The 17,874-nt window shown below is 38.9% G+C and overlaps 1 protein-coding gene across 5 annotated transcripts in view; it reads left to right on the top strand.

Annotated features, from left to right (window-relative positions):
- LOC136875116 (zinc finger protein OZF) overlaps positions 1 to 17,874 on the top strand; it is a 198,389-nt gene that overhangs the window by 146,443 nt on the left and 34,072 nt on the right. The window contains exon 1 of one of the 5 annotated variants that reach the window (XM_067148854.2): positions 3,152 to 3,283. The exons of 1 other annotated variant lie outside the window; for it this stretch is intronic. The gene's annotated coding sequence lies outside the window, so the exon portion shown is untranslated. Of the gene's footprint in view, positions 1 to 3,151; positions 3,284 to 3,865; positions 4,075 to 17,874 lie in introns of those variants that run through there. 3 more of the 5 variants (XM_067148850.2, XM_067148848.2, XM_067148849.2) reach the window with 3 other exon arrangements.

Genomic DNA, 17,874 nt, shown 5'->3' with positions numbered 1-17,874 from the left:
CCTCCCTCACATGTTATTTTAGATGACGATGAATCTCTACTTCCCTCTACCTCTACTTGTGCTTATTGTCAATGTTTTTCTTTTCACTTCTTTATGTATACAGCTGAAGAGGACCACTAAGTGGTCGAAACATGTCCTGTAAGTTTTAATTTTATTCAATTTTGCCTGAGGCATTAATAAAGTATCGATTAGGTGGTTATTTATACTTACTTCTTGATTAAACATCGATACGGTCATGAAATGGACAACTTGTCATATTCACACCTTGGTATATCCCTACCGTTCTTACCGCCTAAACTTCCTTGTAAAACCAACCGAACAAGTGCTACGTGTCTTATCATTCTATCTCTTCATCTGGTCACATTTGGGCAAATCGACCTCCTCTCACCAATTCGATTCCGTACCTCTTCATTCGTGATTCGATCTATCCATCTCACCTTCAGCATTCTTCTGCAACACCACATTTCAAAAGCTTCTATCCTCTTTCTTTCTGAGCTAGTTATCGTCGTATAACGACAAATCTGTAGGCCTCTTCGTGTTTACACCTATAGGATGAAATAAAAATAGTTTTCTAAGTGTTATCTCTAAGTTTCCCATGACCAACTCTAAGGTGACATGCAGACTGATAAATAATAATAGAGGGAGAAACGGGGCATTCAGGGAAACGGGGTAGCCTAGGGAGAGGTGATAAGGGAACAGGGAACTGGAAATCAAGTCGGGATGACATAAAATCGTTAGTGTTGAACTGTAGAAGTATTGTGAAGAAAGGAATAGAATTAATTTAATAGATATATATTTACCAGATATTGTAATAGGAGTTAAATCATGACTGAGAAATGATATAATGGATGCAGAAATTTTCTCACAGCACTGGAGTGTGTATCGTAGAGATAGGATAGGAATGGTGGGAGGGGGAGTATTCATTCTGGTGAAAGAAGAATTTGTAAGCTACAAAAAAGTTAAAGATGAGACACATGAAATTCTAGGTGTAAGGCTCATTTCTAAAGATAATAGGCAACTCGATATATTTGGAGTGTACAGACCGGGAAAGGGTAGCACTGACGCGAATTCAGAATTATTTGATAGGATAGTCGGCTATGTGGGAAACGGCATGGAAAGAAATGTGATTGTAGCAGGAGATCTGAATTTGCCAGATGTCAATTGGGAAGGAAATGTGAACGACGGGAAGCATGACCAACAAATGGCAAATAAGTTCATATGGGAAGGACAGCTGATTTAGAACGTGATGGAACCAACCAGAGGGAAAAATATCCTGGATGTGGTGCTGACAAAACCAGATGATCTCTATAGGGAAACTGAAGTAATAGATGGTATTAGTATTCATGAAGCTGTTTTTGTCGTAGTTAAAAATAAATGTGATAGAAAGGAAGGTCTTAAAAGTAGGACTATTAGGCAGTACCATATGGCTGATAAAGAAGGCATGAGGCAGTTTCTAAAAAGTAACTATGATGGGTAGAAAATGGAAAAAAAATGTAAACAGACTCTGGGATGGGTTTAAAGAAATTGTTGAGGAATGCAAAAACAGGTTTTTTACCTTTAAGGGTGGTAAGGAATGGTAAAGACCCACCTTATTATAACAGAGAAATGAAGAGACTAAGAAGGAGGTGCAGACTGGAAAGGAATGGAGTTAGAAATGACTATGGAAGGAAGGGGAAATTGAAGGAACTTACTAGAAAATTGAATCTAGCAAAGAAGGCAGCTAAGGATAACATTATGGCAAGCATAATTGGCAGTCATACAAATTTTAGTAAAAAATGGAACGGTATGTATATGTATTTTAAGGCAGAAACAGGTTCCAAGAAGGACATTCCACGAATAATTAATGAACAAGGGGAGTGTGTATGTGAGGATCTTCAAAAGGCAGAAGTATTCAGTCAGCAGTATGTAAAGATTGTTGGTTACAAGGATAATGTCGATATAGAGGAGGAGACTAAGGCCAAAGATGTATTAAAATTTACATATGATAACAACGACATTTACAATAAGATACAAAAGCTGAAAACTAGAAAAGCGGCTGGAATTGTTCAGATTTCTGGGGATATAGTAAAGACAATGGGTTGGGATATAGTACCACATCTGAAGTACTTATTTGATTATTGTTTGGTCGGAGGAACTATACCAGATGAATGGAGAGTTGCTATAGTAAGCCCTGTGTATAAAGGAAAGGGTGATAGACATAAAGCTGAAAATTACAGGCCATTAAGTTTGACGTGCATTGTATGTAAGCTTTGGGAAGGCATTCTTTCTGATTATATTAGACATGTTTGTGAAATTAATAACTGGTTTGATAGAAGGCAATTTGGTTTTAGGAAAGGTTATTCCACTGAAGCTCATCTTGTAGGATTCCATCATGATATAGCAGATATCTTGGATTCTGGAGGTCAAATGGACTGTATCGCGATTGACCTGTGTAAAGCATTTGATAGGGTGGATCATGGGAGACTACTGGCAAAAATGAGTGCAATTGGACTAGACAAGAGGGTGACTGAATGGGTTGCTATGTTTCTAGAAAATAGATCTCAAGAGAAATAGAGTAGGTGAAGCTTTATCTGACCCTGTAATAATTAAGAAGGGAATTCCTCAAGGCAGTATTATCGGACATTTATGTTTTCTTATATATATATAAGTGATCGGAGGTAAGGCTTTTTGCGCGTGATGTTATTCTCTATAGAGTGATAAATAAGTTACAAGATTGTGAGCAATTGCAGAGTGACCTCGAAAATGTTGTGAGATGGACAGCAGGAAATGGTATGTTGATAAACGGGGTTAAAAGTCAGGTTGTGAGTTTCACAAATAGGAAAAGTCCTCTCAGTTTTAATTACAGCATTGATGGGGTGAAAGTTCCTATTGGGGATCATTGTAAGTATATAGGTGTTAATATAAGGAAAGATCTTCATTGGGGTAATCACATAAATGAGATTGTAAATAAAGGGTACCGGTACAGATCTCTGCACATGGTTATGAGGGTGTTTAGGGGTTCTAGTAAGGATGTAAAGGAGAGGGCATATAAGTATTTGGTAAGACCCCAACCAGAGTATGGTTCCAGTGTATGGGACCCTCACCAGGATTACTTGATTCAAGGACTGGAAAAAAAAAAAAAAAAAAAAAAAAAAAAAAAAAAAAAAAAAAAAAAAAAAAATCTTAAGAAAAGCAGCTCGATTTGTTCTGGGTGGTTTCCGACAAAAGAGTAGCGTTACAAAAATGTTGCAATGATTGGGCTGGGAAGAATTGAGAGAAAGAAGAAGAGCTGCTCGTCTAAGTGGTATGTTCCGAGCTGTCAGCGGGGAAATGGCGTGGAATGACATTAGTAGACGAATAAGTTTGAGTGGCGTTTATAAAAATAGGAAAGATCACAATATGAAGATAAAGTTGTAATTCAAGAGGACAAACTGGGGCAAATATTCATTTATAGGAAGGGGAGTTAGGGATTGGAATAACTTACCAACGGAGACATTCAATAAATTTCCAATTTCTTTGAAATAATTTAGGAAAAGGCTAGGAAAGCAACAGATAGAGAATCTGCCACCTGGGCGACTGCCCTAAATGCCGATCAGTATTGATTGTATTGTAACAACATCCATATCAATATACTTCTCGTTTCTGGTTAGTTGATATAAATATGATACCGACTCCACGCTTGAAATATGCGTGATAATTCGTTTGGAATGCTTGGTTTCCTAGTTAGCCATACTTATTTCAGCCGTCAGTCTGCAAGCTTCAGTGCTACCGGTAACAGGGATTACCAATAAATCAGATTCCTTGTATCCAGTTTGCTGTCGAAATGGTAGATATGTTGTGGATGCTATTTTGTGATTCAGTGCTCATTCCTAACGTATCGAGATAGCCTATTTCGTGCACTTTTATCCCGTTATTGGTGGCATTTCCGTGTGTTACAGTTGGGAGTATATTTAGCCAAACTCCTGTCGATAAAGTTGGAGTTACGTACTCTCACCAGCTTCTTCATGAAGAAATGAATATTGTAGGCTATTTCAGTGTTGCATCATTAACAAATAAGAAATTAATGCTGCCATTATTTGTATAGACGCAAAATTTGTAAGTAATACTTTCACTTTGAACTTTGTCCGACTCGTTGGCTGAACGGTCAGCGTACTGGCCTTCGGTTCAGAGGATCGCGGGTTCGATTCCCGGCCGGGTCGGGGATTTTAACCTTAATTGGTTAATTCCAATGGCACGGGGGCTGGGTGTATGTATTGTCTTCATCCTCATCACGACGCGCAGGTCGCCTACGGCAGTCAAATAGAAAGACCTGCACCTGGCGAGCCGAACCCGTCCTGGGATATCCCAGCAGTAAAAGCCATACGACATTTCATTTCATTTACTTTGAACTTTTGCATGCTTTCATCCACAAGATCACAACTTGTCTATGAACTATGTAGCAATTAGTCTTCTTTCAGAAAGTGTATCTTAACTAGTGAAATGGGTTCATTCCTGGAGGTCAGGACATTCAGCTACATATGCTCATTCATGGATAACCATGAATTTCATAATAAATATAGAGATTCAATTTTTATTTTATTGAAAGTTGTTAGGTCCATTCCCAGTATGGTGTCATACAGTAGAGTCCCGCCAATCTGAACAGAGCTAGGAAAAACTATCTGCCAAATTTGTTTTGAATTTTAAAACAGGAAAAAATAAATGTTAAGATTAGGCTAGTATTTCCAAGCAAAAACGTAAAGTAAAAGAAAACTGAAACGTACTAACAATGTGCATGAGTTTTTTTTTTACGTTTACGACAAAACAAACGGAAAAGCAAATCAACACTTAGGAAGTGGCAATACACTGAAACGCCTTGCATCATTAGAGGACGGTTTCACCAAGCTTCCTTTATTTCTTTGATGACTGTTTAACTTTGACAATTCGTTTATCATCCAACTGTTCACTTTGTCGTCAAACTCCAATTCTGTTTATGCCTAGTAGCCTAATAACCTGTTGTGATATTGATACGTTCGTTGCCCACGAGATATACAAGGTCAGGACATAGCTACTAATTTGTCGCTGTGTTCACGATTTGGCCGCTAGATGTCAGGTTTCCGTTCTGTTCTTGGCGGACTTTAACATTGTGATATGCGGAGTAATTGTGATCCTGTGTTGATTTTGTGCAATTTATTGTGAATATTGTTTCTATCGGTGACTGTCTGTGAGGTTGAGAAGAAGGTGCACTGTTGTGCTATGCATGACACTAAAAAAAGCATGAAAATTGACGTTCCATAGTTTCCCTTCCGAGTGCGGTTTAAGGGAGAAATGGAAGCAAACTATTTCTACGCAAGGTGATATGGTAGGATCTCTTTAGGTACCAGCAATTCTTCTCATAAAACAGATTTCAGTGTAAGCACATCAATCAAACTTCCTTCTGTTTTCATTGTGTATCCTGTTCACAAACAGGAAAATGTCAAACGCAGGAAGCGTCCAGCTCCCAAAAATGATGTATTGCCATCAAATTTCTTTTTGCTAGTGGCTTTATGTCGCACCGACACAGATAGGTCTTATGGCTGGTGTAAAAATGGGAAACCATGGAAAACCATCTTCAGGGCTGCCGACAGTGGGATTCGAACCCCTATCTCCTGGATGCAAGCTCACAGCCGCACGCCCCTAACCGCACCGCCAACTCGCCCGGTTCTTCAAAATTTAGTAAAAGTTTCGATTCAGATAACAATGAACATATCATTTCATACATCAGCCACAAACGAAAAAGGAGTACAAGAGTCTCGTTTCTATATCAAGGAAGGTCTACGAGTATCCCTGTTAAATCTAAAAAAATTATACGGGTGAGAAAATTAAATACCAGATTACAGAAAAGCAATCTGTAAATTGAGAAGTAGGATACGGGTAATGAAATCAGAAAAGAAAAAAAAAGTTTTATGGTACCTGAACTTGAGCAAAGAAAAGCAAACCAAATTGAAAAACATGCTAAAATTGGTCATTTAGGAGCTTTATTCCTGTTAGAACGAATTTTATTTTCCTCTTCTTTATTCATCCATTTACCCTCCAGGGTCGGTTTTTCCCTCGGACTCAGCGAGGGATCCCACCTCTACCGCCTCAAGGGTAGTGTCCTGGAGCACCAGACTTTGGGTCGGGGGATACAGCTGGGGAGGATGACCAGTACCTTGGCTATTCAGCCTCATCTGCTATGCTGAACAGGGGCCTTGTGGAGGGATGGGAAGATTGGAAAGGACAGGTGGGGAAGAGGGAAGGAAGCGGCCGTGGCCTTAAGTTAGGTAGTATCCCGGCATTTGCCTGGAGAAGTGGGAAACCATGGAAAAACACTTCTAGGATGGCTGAGCTGGGAATCAAACCCATTTCTACTCAGTTGACCTCCCGAGGCTGAGTGGACCCCGTTCCAGCCCTCGTACCACTTTTCAAATTTCGTGGCAGGGCCGCGAATCGAACCTGGACCTCCGGGAGTGACAGCTAATCACACTAACCGCTACACCACAGAGGCGAACACAAATTTAATTTTACAGGAAGAAAAAAGAGAAATACGGTGAAACGCCGCTGAATATTTGCGCAATAGGCATAACATCGTTCACCAAACAGCGGCTTCAATACGAATGTCAAAATATCAGACGTGCGGAGGAAAAGATTGGATCGCTGTTAATTGGTGAAAGGGTGTTTAAACCCAAAGTTATTTATGACCGCAATCTCGATCCGCTTATCGGATACTCTGAGGCACAATTAAAGGAATCGGTAAGAAGTGACAAACTCGCTATCAGATTTCTCTGCTTCTTTCGTGAATTACTTATTTCGTTTAAGCATATTGTAAGAAATTCGTGGTAGAAAATAAGACAAACATTTGCTCTTGGTATATCTTTGATCTCATATCTGTTTGCTGCCTTCTGAAATTACTAGTTTTAATGAACTTTTATAGTTTTTCATATTCCAACGCGTTGCAATGAGCGGGCGAGACAGATCAGTAAAGAGAACTCCAGCAGCACTTGCCGTAAGTATCTTGAGGACGAGTCTAGTTGCTGTATTTCCCGGCCTTGTGTATCTCATAGGCAACGATACATCTCAATGTAGTTTAAAATTATGGTAGTGTATTGTAGTATCTTGTCACGAAAGAGGGCAAAGACTCCAGCAGAATTGAGAAGATTGGCATTGGACCGGACTTCATATGGGAAGTGGCTGAAGGGCCCGACGCTTGTGAGGGCATAAAGAAAAAAGGGAAAGAAGAAGTAGTGTCTTATTAGAAATTAGTGCGCATGTTCTATTACTGGAAATATTTCTGCAGTATAGTATCTGAAGTAATTCTCTTACTAGAATTCTGTTTTAGTAATTAGGGTAGACTTAACTGCAGTTTAGAATTGTGTAATTCTTGTGTATTCCTATCGATTTTCAGTAAATAACAGCAGTTTTCATCCTGTTAGGGTGTTGTAGGTTAAATATTTAGTACAACTAGGTAGTAGTGTAATATAGTAGTAGCCTGTATTAATTACCTTGTTGTCCTGTGATCCTTGTGTACTATCCTGGACAATATTCCTTTCCTTTTTTATTTTGCACAGAAACATTTATTTGATTTTCCTTTTCTCTTCATTATTCCTTAAAGAAAGGCTAAGGAGTGCAAGTGTAGGAACTGTGGGTGTGGCCAGACATTAAGGAGTATGAGGGAGAAGTTTGAGAGTTTAATGGAGATAATTAGGATTCTCTCAGAGGACAGGAAGGAAAGTAGGCCTCCCTCAATCAATGTACAGGATACAGTAGGTATAAAAGAGGGATGGGAAGGAAAGGGGGGGAATTCTAGAAGATATATGATGTAATGAACTAAGGGGAAAGAAATTGCAGGCTAAGGGTTCTATTCAGAATCAGAATTCAGGACAGGTGTATGTGAGAAATCGGTACGAGTCATTGCAGGTAGAACAACAGAAAGAAAATGAGGAACAGAGAACTCTTGCTGATAAGTGTGAAATTAGGAGGAAAGGAAAATGTAGGAAAGGGAAATGCAGAACAGAGGATAGGAAAGGAGAGGTAGAACAGGGTCATGGGAGAGAGAAAAAGGAGGAGGAAGTAGTTTCTGCAGCAGTGAGGAAAGATAGGTCTGATCAGGAGGGGAGGAGATCAAATGAGGTGGGTAGGGTTGAGGCTCTGGTCACAAGAGATTCCATTGCTAGATATGTGGGGAAAGTGTGCTCAGGAAACTGAACCAGGGTAGAGTGCTATCCAGGATTTAGGATAAGGCAGATGTTGAGGAAAGCAGAAGAGGAGGAGGACAGAAAGGAGAAGGTGGTAGTGTATAACATCGGTAACAACAATGTAAGGCAAGCAGGTGTAAGTACCAACATAGTTGGAGATGTGTGGGACGTGGTAAATGCAGGATGGGTGAAGTTTAAAGACGTGGAACATGTTATCAGTGGAATACTGTGTAGGAGGGATACTGCTTGGAAGGTGATTGGGGATTTAAATGAGACTATGGAGTAGGTATGTTGGAAACTGGGAGTGAAATTTTGAGATGCTAATGGGTGGGTAGAAGACAGGGTTCTGCACTCAGATGTCCTTTACTTAAACCGCAGTGGTACGTATAAGTTAGGAAATTTATATAAAAGGTTTATAGGGAGGTACATTCAGAGAATCAGGGTGGTCTGGGGAGCAGTGATACGGGTACAGGGATCTGAAAGTCAAGTAGGGATGACAAACATGTTAGTGCTGGAATGTAGAAGAATTGCAAGGAAAGGAGTAGAATTATGTAATTAATAGATATTTACTTACCAGATATTGTAATAGGAGTTTAATCGTCACTGAGAAATGATATAATGGATGCAGAAATATTCTCACAAAACTGGAGTGTGTATTGTAGAGATAGGATAGGAATGGTAGGAGGGGGAATATTCATTCGGGTGAAGAAGAATTTGTATGCTATGAAAAAGTTAAAGGTGACAAACATAAAATTCTAAGTGTAAGGTTCATCTTTAAAGATAATAGGCAACTTAATGTCTTTGGAGTGTACAGACCAGGAAAGGTAGTGCTGACTCTCTAAAAGGACCATTATTCCAGGAGTTTAAAGTTACATATTTTTACATATTTCAATGCATAGTAAATATTTTGATAAGTATTACATATTTTAATTATTTTGAAGAATATTGTGCATCTGAAAGAAAACACAATTCTTTTTTCACTAATTTTACATCGATTTAAGTTTTTTCCTAAACACTTGCATACTGATTTTCATTAAATTCTCTTTAGCCGTTTTCTAGTAATGCATGTACATACATACATACAGATAGGCGGGCAGATATTACGGAAAAGTAAAAAGTGCATTTTCTTGTTACTGTGGACATGACTGATACAGAAATACCATTCTTTTCAAATTCTGAGCAATGTACAGACAAAACTGTTATTTTATATACACTTAAGAAAGTGGAAATTGCAACACCATGAAGGCATTGGTCGTTTATGTCGATTTTCCGATGCCATGTAGGTATGTAAACGATCAAAGTTTCAGACCCATTGGATTATTGCTACAGGTCTCCCCACATGATTGGTCGCGGAGGAATCAACTCCAGTATACGGACTCTAGTGTAGCATAGTTGACTTGCAGTCTGGGCAGTGAAGTGTTCCCCGTCAAACATGCCTCGGTGACAGAGCAGAACACGCTATCAACAACTGTCGCCGTTTGAGAGGGCTTGGATAATTGGGCTGTGTGAGGCTGGATTATCATTAGGACTGTCGCTGCACGTGTTGGCCGACAGGCATCTACGGTACAACGTGTATGGCAGCAGTGGTCAAATGATGGTACCCACATTCGTAGACCTGGTACACGCCCAGCGCGACAGACAACTGTGAGAGGGGATCGCCGCATCATTCGGATGGCCCGTATGGAACCCCATGCAACAGCAGTGCAAATTCGAGCAGCTGTGGCACCCCATGTTATGCAACAAACAGTTGGTAATCACCTGCGTGCAGCTGGCTTATGAGCCCGTGTCTCTACAGAAGGTGTTCCATTGACCCAACAACAGCGACGTGTTAGGCTGGCCTGGTGTCAAGAAAGATCGACGTGGTTCGACGAATGGCATAGGGTCGTCTTTAGTGATGAATTGCACTTCTGTCTTGCCCGCAGTGATCGTCGGGATCATGTGCACCGACGTACCGGGGAGAGGGACCGCCCAGATCTTATTGTCGAGAGGCACACAGGACCAACACCAAGCATTATGGTCTAGGGAGCAATTGGCTTTAATGTGAAATCACAATTAGTGGTTGTTGAGGGCACTATGACTGTTCGACAGTACGTTGATAGGCTACTCAATCCAGATTCCGAGGACCTCAGTCCTATTGAGCATGTGTGGGACATGTTGGGTCGACAACTGGGCAACTGTCCTCAGCCACCTACAACTCTGGAACAACTGACCTGTGCAGTGCAGCAAGCATGGGCCACAATTCCTCAGGAAGCGATCCAGGGCCTTATTAACTCCATGCCTCGACAAATTCATCACTGAATTGCTGCTCATGGTGGGCACATCCTGTATTGTTTGTTGTCCAAACTTGCGGTCAGAGGGACCTGAAAGTGTAATAATCGAATCACAACCGAACACTCGTCCTGCATGTTCAATTGCAGAAATGTAGCACCACTCCTTCTGGGTGTTGCAGTTTCCATTTTCTTCAGTGTATGTATATATAATCCAGGCTCTAGTTATTATGGGAGGGCAGCTGATTCACAAAGTGATGAGATCAACTAGAGGAAAAAATATTGTGGATGTGGTGCTGCTAGAACCAGATGATCTCTATAGAGAAACCGAAGTAATAGATGGTATTAGTGATCACAAAGCTGGTTTTGTGGTAGTTAAAAATCAATGTAAAAAAAAGTAAAGTTAGGACTATTGGGAAGTAGCTATATAACTGAAAAAACAGGCATGAGGGAGTCTTAAAAAAGTAACTGTGATTGGTGGAAAATGGTAAATAAAAATGTAAACAGTCCCTGGGATGGGTTTAAGGAATTTGAAAACAGGTTTGTACCTTTAAAAGTGATAAGGAATGGTAAAGATCCATTATATTATAACAGAGAAGTAAAGTGACTAAGAAGGAGGTGCAGGTTGGAGAGAGATAGAGTTAGAAATGGCTGTGGAAGGAAGGAGAATTAGAAGGAACTTACTAGGAAATTGAATGTAGCAAAGAAGTCAGCTAGGGATAACATGATGGCAAGCATCTTTGGCGGTCATACAAATTTTAGTGAAAAATGGAAGAGTATGTATAGGTACATTAAGACAGAAACAGGTTCCAAGAAGGACATTCCAGGAATCATTAATGAACAAGGGGAGTGTGTAGGCAAGGATCTTCTCAAAAGGCAGAAGTATTCAATCAGCAGTATGTAAACATTCTTGGTTAATAGGATAGTGTCCAAATAGAGGAGGTGACTTATTAAACCAGTATTAATATTTACCTGTGATAATAATTACATTTACAGTAAGATAGAAAAGTTTTGAAACTAGAAAAGCAGCTGGAATTAATCAGGTTGTGGGGGATATACTAAAGACAGTGGGTTGGGATATAGTACCATATCTGAAGTACTTACTTGATAATTGTTTGCATGAAGGAGGTACACCAAATGAATGGAGAGTTGATGTAGTAGACCCTCTCTATAAAGGAAAGGGTGGTAGACATAATGCTGAAAATTACAGGCCAGTCAATTTGACATGCATTGCATATAAGCTTTGGGAAAGCATTCTCTCTGATTATATAAGACATGTTTGCAAAATTGATACCTGATTGATAGAAGGCAGTTTGGGTTTAGGAAAGGTTATTTCACTGAAGCTGAACTTGAAGGATTCTAGCAAGATATAGCAGATATCTTGGATTCAGGAGGTCAGATGGACTGTATTGTGATTGACCTGTCTAAGGCATTTGATAGGGTAGTGTTATTGAACCTTTATATTTTCTTATATATATATATATATGAGTAAAGGAATGCAATCAGAGGCAAGGCCTTTTGCAGTTGATGTTATTCTGTACACAGTAATAAATAAGTTACAAGATTGTGAGCAACTGCAAAGTGACCTCGATAATGTTCTGACATGGACAGTAGGCAACGGTATGTGGATAAATGGGGTTAAAAGTCAGGTTGTGAGTCTCACAAATAGGAAAGGTCCTCCCAGTTTTAATTATTGCATTGATGGGCTGAAGGTTCCTTTTCGGGACCTTTGTAAGTACCTAGGTGTTAATAGAAGGAAAGAACTTCTTTGGGGTAATCACATAAATATGATTGTAAATAAAGTGTACAGATTTCTGCACAATGTTATTAGCATATTTAGGGGTTGTAGTAAGGATGTAAAGGAGAGAGGGCATATAAGTCTCTGGTAAGACCCCAAGTAGAGTATGATTCCAGTGTATGAGACCCCCACCAGGAATACTTGATTCAAGAACTGGAAAAAATCCAAAGAAATTCAGCCCGATATGTTCTCGGTGATTTCAGGCAAAGGAGTAGCGTTACAAAAATTTTGCTAAGTTTGGGCTGGGAAGACTTGGGAGAAAGGAGACAAGCTGCTTGTATATGTGGTATGTTCTGAGCTGTCAGTGGAGAGATGGCGTGGAATGACATCAGTAGACGAATAAGATTGAGTGGTGTGTTTAAAAGTAGGAAATATCACTTTATTAAGATAAAGCTGGAATTCAAGGGGACAAATTGGGGCAAATATTCATTTATAGGAAGGGGTGTTAGGGATTGGACTAACTTACCAGTTGAGATGTTTAATAAATGTCCAGTTTGCAATCATTTAAGAAAAGGCTGAGAAAACAACAGATAGGGAATCTACTACCTAGGCAACTACCGTAAATGCATATCTGGAGTGATTGATTGATCAATTTTGACGTGCCAATTTTCGACCTTCCGGTATGATGATTTGTTTTGTGCGCGTAGGGACATGATTTTAGCCTTTCCCTTCAATATTTTAGACCTGGGCAATTTGTCATTGAAAAGTGTATCCCTTGGAAATCTTTTTCCTATTCTCTTTAATTTTGTGGTGTGTTTGACTAATGTCGCTAACTGTATCTGTATTCTGTCCGTCTGTCCGCGGAGTACTTCAAATGTTAAATTTGTTGTATGTCACCATTTCCCATTTATCTACTCTCTGACATCAGGCCGGCTTAGGAGCGAGTTTTGTTTGGTCCGGTTGCGAGCCCTGTGCTCTGTTGGTGTATTATACCTCACCTTGCTGGCGTGGTTTAGTGCGTTGTTAGAAGCCATGCTGGATTGCAAGCTTTGCAAGTTCGCTCTACAAAAGAGCTTTTACCCACCACAATATGCCTGGGTAACGTGTAAAGAATACGGGGCTACGGCCCTGAAGTGATTTATTCTTCTAATTTAATATTTCTTCAAATGAGTGGACGTGGGTTATTTAATTAGCTTGTTTTTAGCTCTTCAAGAATGTAAGTAGCTGCTTATCTATCTGTAAGTTTTGTTTTTCAAACATATCTTATTTTAATTTTCTACTGGAACTGGATTGAATCGTCTCCAAACCCAAACTTAATTTGTGGACATTTCTACGCTCTACGATCTCCTATTCTGGTAATCCTTCATTTCGAGCCTGCTTGGAAATTTCAATGCATGAAAACTTTCATCTTACGGACTACTCAGTTTGAACCACATCTCCGTGTGAGTAATACCTTTCGACTAAGTGTTTATAAGCTAAAGGACTTTTCTGTTTCAATGGTGTAGAAGAACATTGGAGTAATGTAAATTTAATTTTTTGAAAAGGGGAATCATGTAATACTATTAAATTGTATGAGATTGCGAGATTATCTCTGTGGATCGGAATCTGTTTTCTGCTTAATTTTTTTCTCTCTGCCCTTGTTTTCTCTTGCTGTTTATTTCTCCTTATTGCTGGGGTAATGCTCTATCTTGTTTACATTTCTATGGTTACCGTCGCCCATAGGAACGATTGTTCCTGATTATTAGTGAAAAAAAGATGATGGTTGACCCTTGAATATTAATTGGCGACATGTGTGCTGTGGATTGAGCTGCCTGGCGTATCATGCCCATTGTGCGCTCACTCAGTTCGATTTGAGCTGCTCACCCGGTTAACTAATGTTTGACTTCTTATTTGGTTGGGCACGTAATCCACCTTGGTGCTATCTTATCCTATTTGGTTGTGGGGTGCTTTCTTTTGCCCTGTTTTGTGCCTATTTGGTTTGACGTGTGCCTTTCGATTTGGATATGCTTTCTGGGTGTGTTAATTAGTTCCTACTTGTATCTGTTGTGAACCGGTCTCAGAGAAGAATCTCGCGGTCTCGCCTTGCCTGATGTAGGCCTACAAATTATTCCCGGAGAAAGAGTTTAAAAAAGAAAATTAATATTAATTTTCATGTAAATCTTCGTAAATTTAAGGTAACTTCTTGAGCCCTTCTGGCAGTCAGTATAGATGTGACCATGGACATTCTTGACTTTTAATTACCTTGTTTTGATTTTCCTTCAATTTTACCCTTTATTAGTTTTGAAATCCACCATCACTCTACTCCAAGTGTCTACTAATTTTTCAAATCCAATCTATTTGTTAAAGAATTTCGTTACATTAATTTAGTTCAAAGTTTATTTTCTTAATTAATTGACCTTTAAGCAATTCATTCAATAGTTTTTTAGAGGTGCACCTCCCTAGTCAATGTAGGTTATGTTCTATTATCATGTGTTGATGTTTTTTAAATCTTGGGAATTGAACAATATAGTTTACAAAAAAAAAAGGAAATTAAACAGTGTTTTTCTTTCATTTTCCTATAATTTACCACTGCAAAAAATGCTAGGTTACGGTCCGAGTTGCCTCTGTTTAATGGTCCAGTTACTGCTTTTGGTGAGTATCGACGTTTCCTGTTTAAATATTTTTCTTGTTTGTGCTTTTTCATGCCTTCATTTACTTGTACCAGTAAAAGCCGGTACGGGCTGATACAGTTTAAAATGGTGTCTCTGTGTTGTAAACACTGCTATGTTCAGTAGTAGTTGAAAAATATAGGACTTTTTAAAGTGTTTTAAGCGTTTTGGCATTTTACAGAAAGTGTTAAAGCTTTTCGCCAAAGTTATTTAGAGAGTCATGAATGTGGGAAACAACTTTTATGTTGAATTACTGGAAAATCTGGGACCTGACTGTAATGATGACTTCAATTTCACAACTAGGTACAGACTTTCCAGGGGGGTAGTACGGAAACTTTGAGCAAATTGAAAATAGACTGGAATATCCTTCTAATAGTAACCATCCGTTAACACCCATACAACAACTACTTTAAACTCTACGTTTTTATGCTACTGGTTCTCTTCAAATGGTACAAGCAGATGTTAATAGAGTATTTAAATCGAGAGTTTGTCACTGTATTAGGATAGTTTCTGAAGCAATTGGTTCCTGGAGCCCCTGTATGTGAGTTTTCGTGAAGGTGATGAAGCTCGTTCAGTTATTAGCGATTTTTATATGATAAGCAACTTCCCTGGAGCAATAGGCGCCATATACTGTTTCATGGTAGGCATAATGCAGAAGTTCTCTGCAACAGAAAGTCCTGTTTCTCAGTTAATGTACAGACTATTTATGATGCTGATTTACTAATAAGGAATATTGTTGCTAGACGACCTGGATCAGTTCATGACAGCTTTATTTTTGTTAATTCTGAAATAAGAATGAAATTTGAGATGGGAAGAATCCAAGGAGGAGATCTAGGGGTAATAGATATCGACTTACACATTTTCTTCTTATGCCATTCTTAAATCCACAAAATCAACGCGAGGAAAACTACAACAGAGGCCATATTAAGACAAGGAACACTGTTGAACAACAGTATGCAGTATGGGTAGGAGTTTTTTGTCACTATCACTTGGTTTAAAATCATAAGTAACAACATCTTTGTTTGGCATAGTGGCTACCATTGTGCTACATAATATTGCTATGCAAATAAAGGAACATGATACCCTGGATGATGAAAGACTCCATCACTACCTGGAAGATAAATGACAACTTAACAGGAATTATTTAGTATTTGAGGAAATTAATGCACCTGGCTTAGCAGATCCAGGCAGTCCTCCAGTTGATGATCAGAAGAGAATCGTTGAAAATCACTTCCTTTAGGACACTGTTTTAAATGTGGAATAAATTTAAAACAAACAAGTTCTGTATCACTAATATTATATAAACAAGCACACACTATATTGTTTTCTATAGCATACAATAAGCAAATTTAATGTGACTGTATGCTGGTTACTAATACGTCGTAGGTTAATGTTACTTAACTTTATAGGTTAATAAATTTGTAGAAGTGTGAAATACTAATTAAAAGTGGTTACAGATATCAAGGAACCTAGGGACAGCATTAAATTTAGTCTATTGTTTCCTCAAATAAAAGGAAAGTTTTATCTCTAGCACTGCACTTCTCAGTTTTTCATTTTCTTGCTTAATTACTTCAGTTTCTTTTATTATGTGTATTAAGGCTAGTTTTTCTTTATGCCTTCACTGCAGCATGTCTATTACTTGCTGGCAAAGATCCCTTCTTGCTTCTGACAATTCGAGAACATTCTCACGGGATTTTCATGCTTCTGTTTCTTTGTTTTCTTAAAAGAAGGCCGGTTTCTTGATGCCTAAGATATCTTGCTAACACAAGTTGATAGTGGAAGGGTCTTGGATTGTACCTTGGACCGTTTCTTCACTGGTAGTGATATGCATCTTTGTGCTTGGTTATTCTTCAGACAACACCAGTACATTGCATGTTTCAATAGTATTGCTACTGGATGCAGTAGCAGAATTGCTATCAGTTTATTGGGAAGAGGCTCTGCTTGGTTCCTGATTATTGCTAGTAACTGTGGTGATGTTTTGTCTAATGAAGTGGTTACAGCACTTTATTCTGGCATTTTTTTAGCTTACCCCTTCTTTTGAAGTGGTCAGAAAATATTTTTAGTTATTTCACTGACCTTTTACAAACAAATTCATGAGAATTAAAAGCAATTTGCAAGTTCTATCAATGTTTCCTCTTTATCATGCAACATTATACCATCGTATTTTTTAAAAAATTTTTGATTGTCTCTTTCGTTTCGGCAACAAGACTCACAAAGAAACTCTTCTTGTCTTCAGAAAATTTGGATCCTTTCTTCTTTGACAGCGTCACCATAAAACCTATCTGTGTCGGTGCAACGTAAAGCCCCTAGCAAAAAAACCCTTCTTTGACGATATATTATTATCATGCATTTTTGAGACCACTCTTATAACAGAAAATTAAATTACAAACTGAGTCTATTTCTTATAACAGAAAATTAAATTACAAACAAAATCGATTTTCAGTCACGGTTCAGTACTTCAATTATTAATCAAGAAATGGCAATTAGAAGGAACGATAAAACTTGATATATCGCCTCGGTATGGCTCACCAGATTTCCATGGCCTTCTAACCTCCGGTAAAACCTTGTTTCAAAATGTGAGAATGTGTCAAAATAAACGGAGCGTCTATTCCAACTTACTAGTTATGATGAAATGTATAAGATTTTGACGAAGCGTCAAAAAGAAACAGATCGTCATATATGACAGGCGTCAAGCATGTTAGGAAGATGGTGAAACCGACCATAGGATTTGCAGCGGCATGCTGCTGCTGGACGTAGTGTAGGGCGAGACAAGGGCACCGGCAGCGGCAGTGTGTGAAACATCAGTTTGGGCGTCCCCCTCGTCCTCACTATCATCCGTGTTGATCTCAGCTGACGTCCTCTACACCACTGCCAAAATGTCTTCATCTGTGTAGTATTCGTCGTGACCACTGTCGTCCATAGTCGACCACATTTCGATGCATTTTCCCTCTGCATTTTTGCAACCTGGAATTTCCTTTTCTATTGGATGAAGTTCATATTCTTTTGCTGAAATAAAAAAACTGTTTTAACAAACTCCAGATCAGGCCAGATAT

Source organism: Anabrus simplex, chromosome 5 (assembly GCF_040414725.1).
Source record: "Anabrus simplex isolate iqAnaSimp1 chromosome 5, ASM4041472v1, whole genome shotgun sequence".
Taxonomy (NCBI): Eukaryota; Metazoa; Arthropoda; class Insecta; order Orthoptera; family Tettigoniidae; genus Anabrus; species Anabrus simplex.
This window is presented reverse-complemented; position numbering and strand designations above follow the sequence as displayed.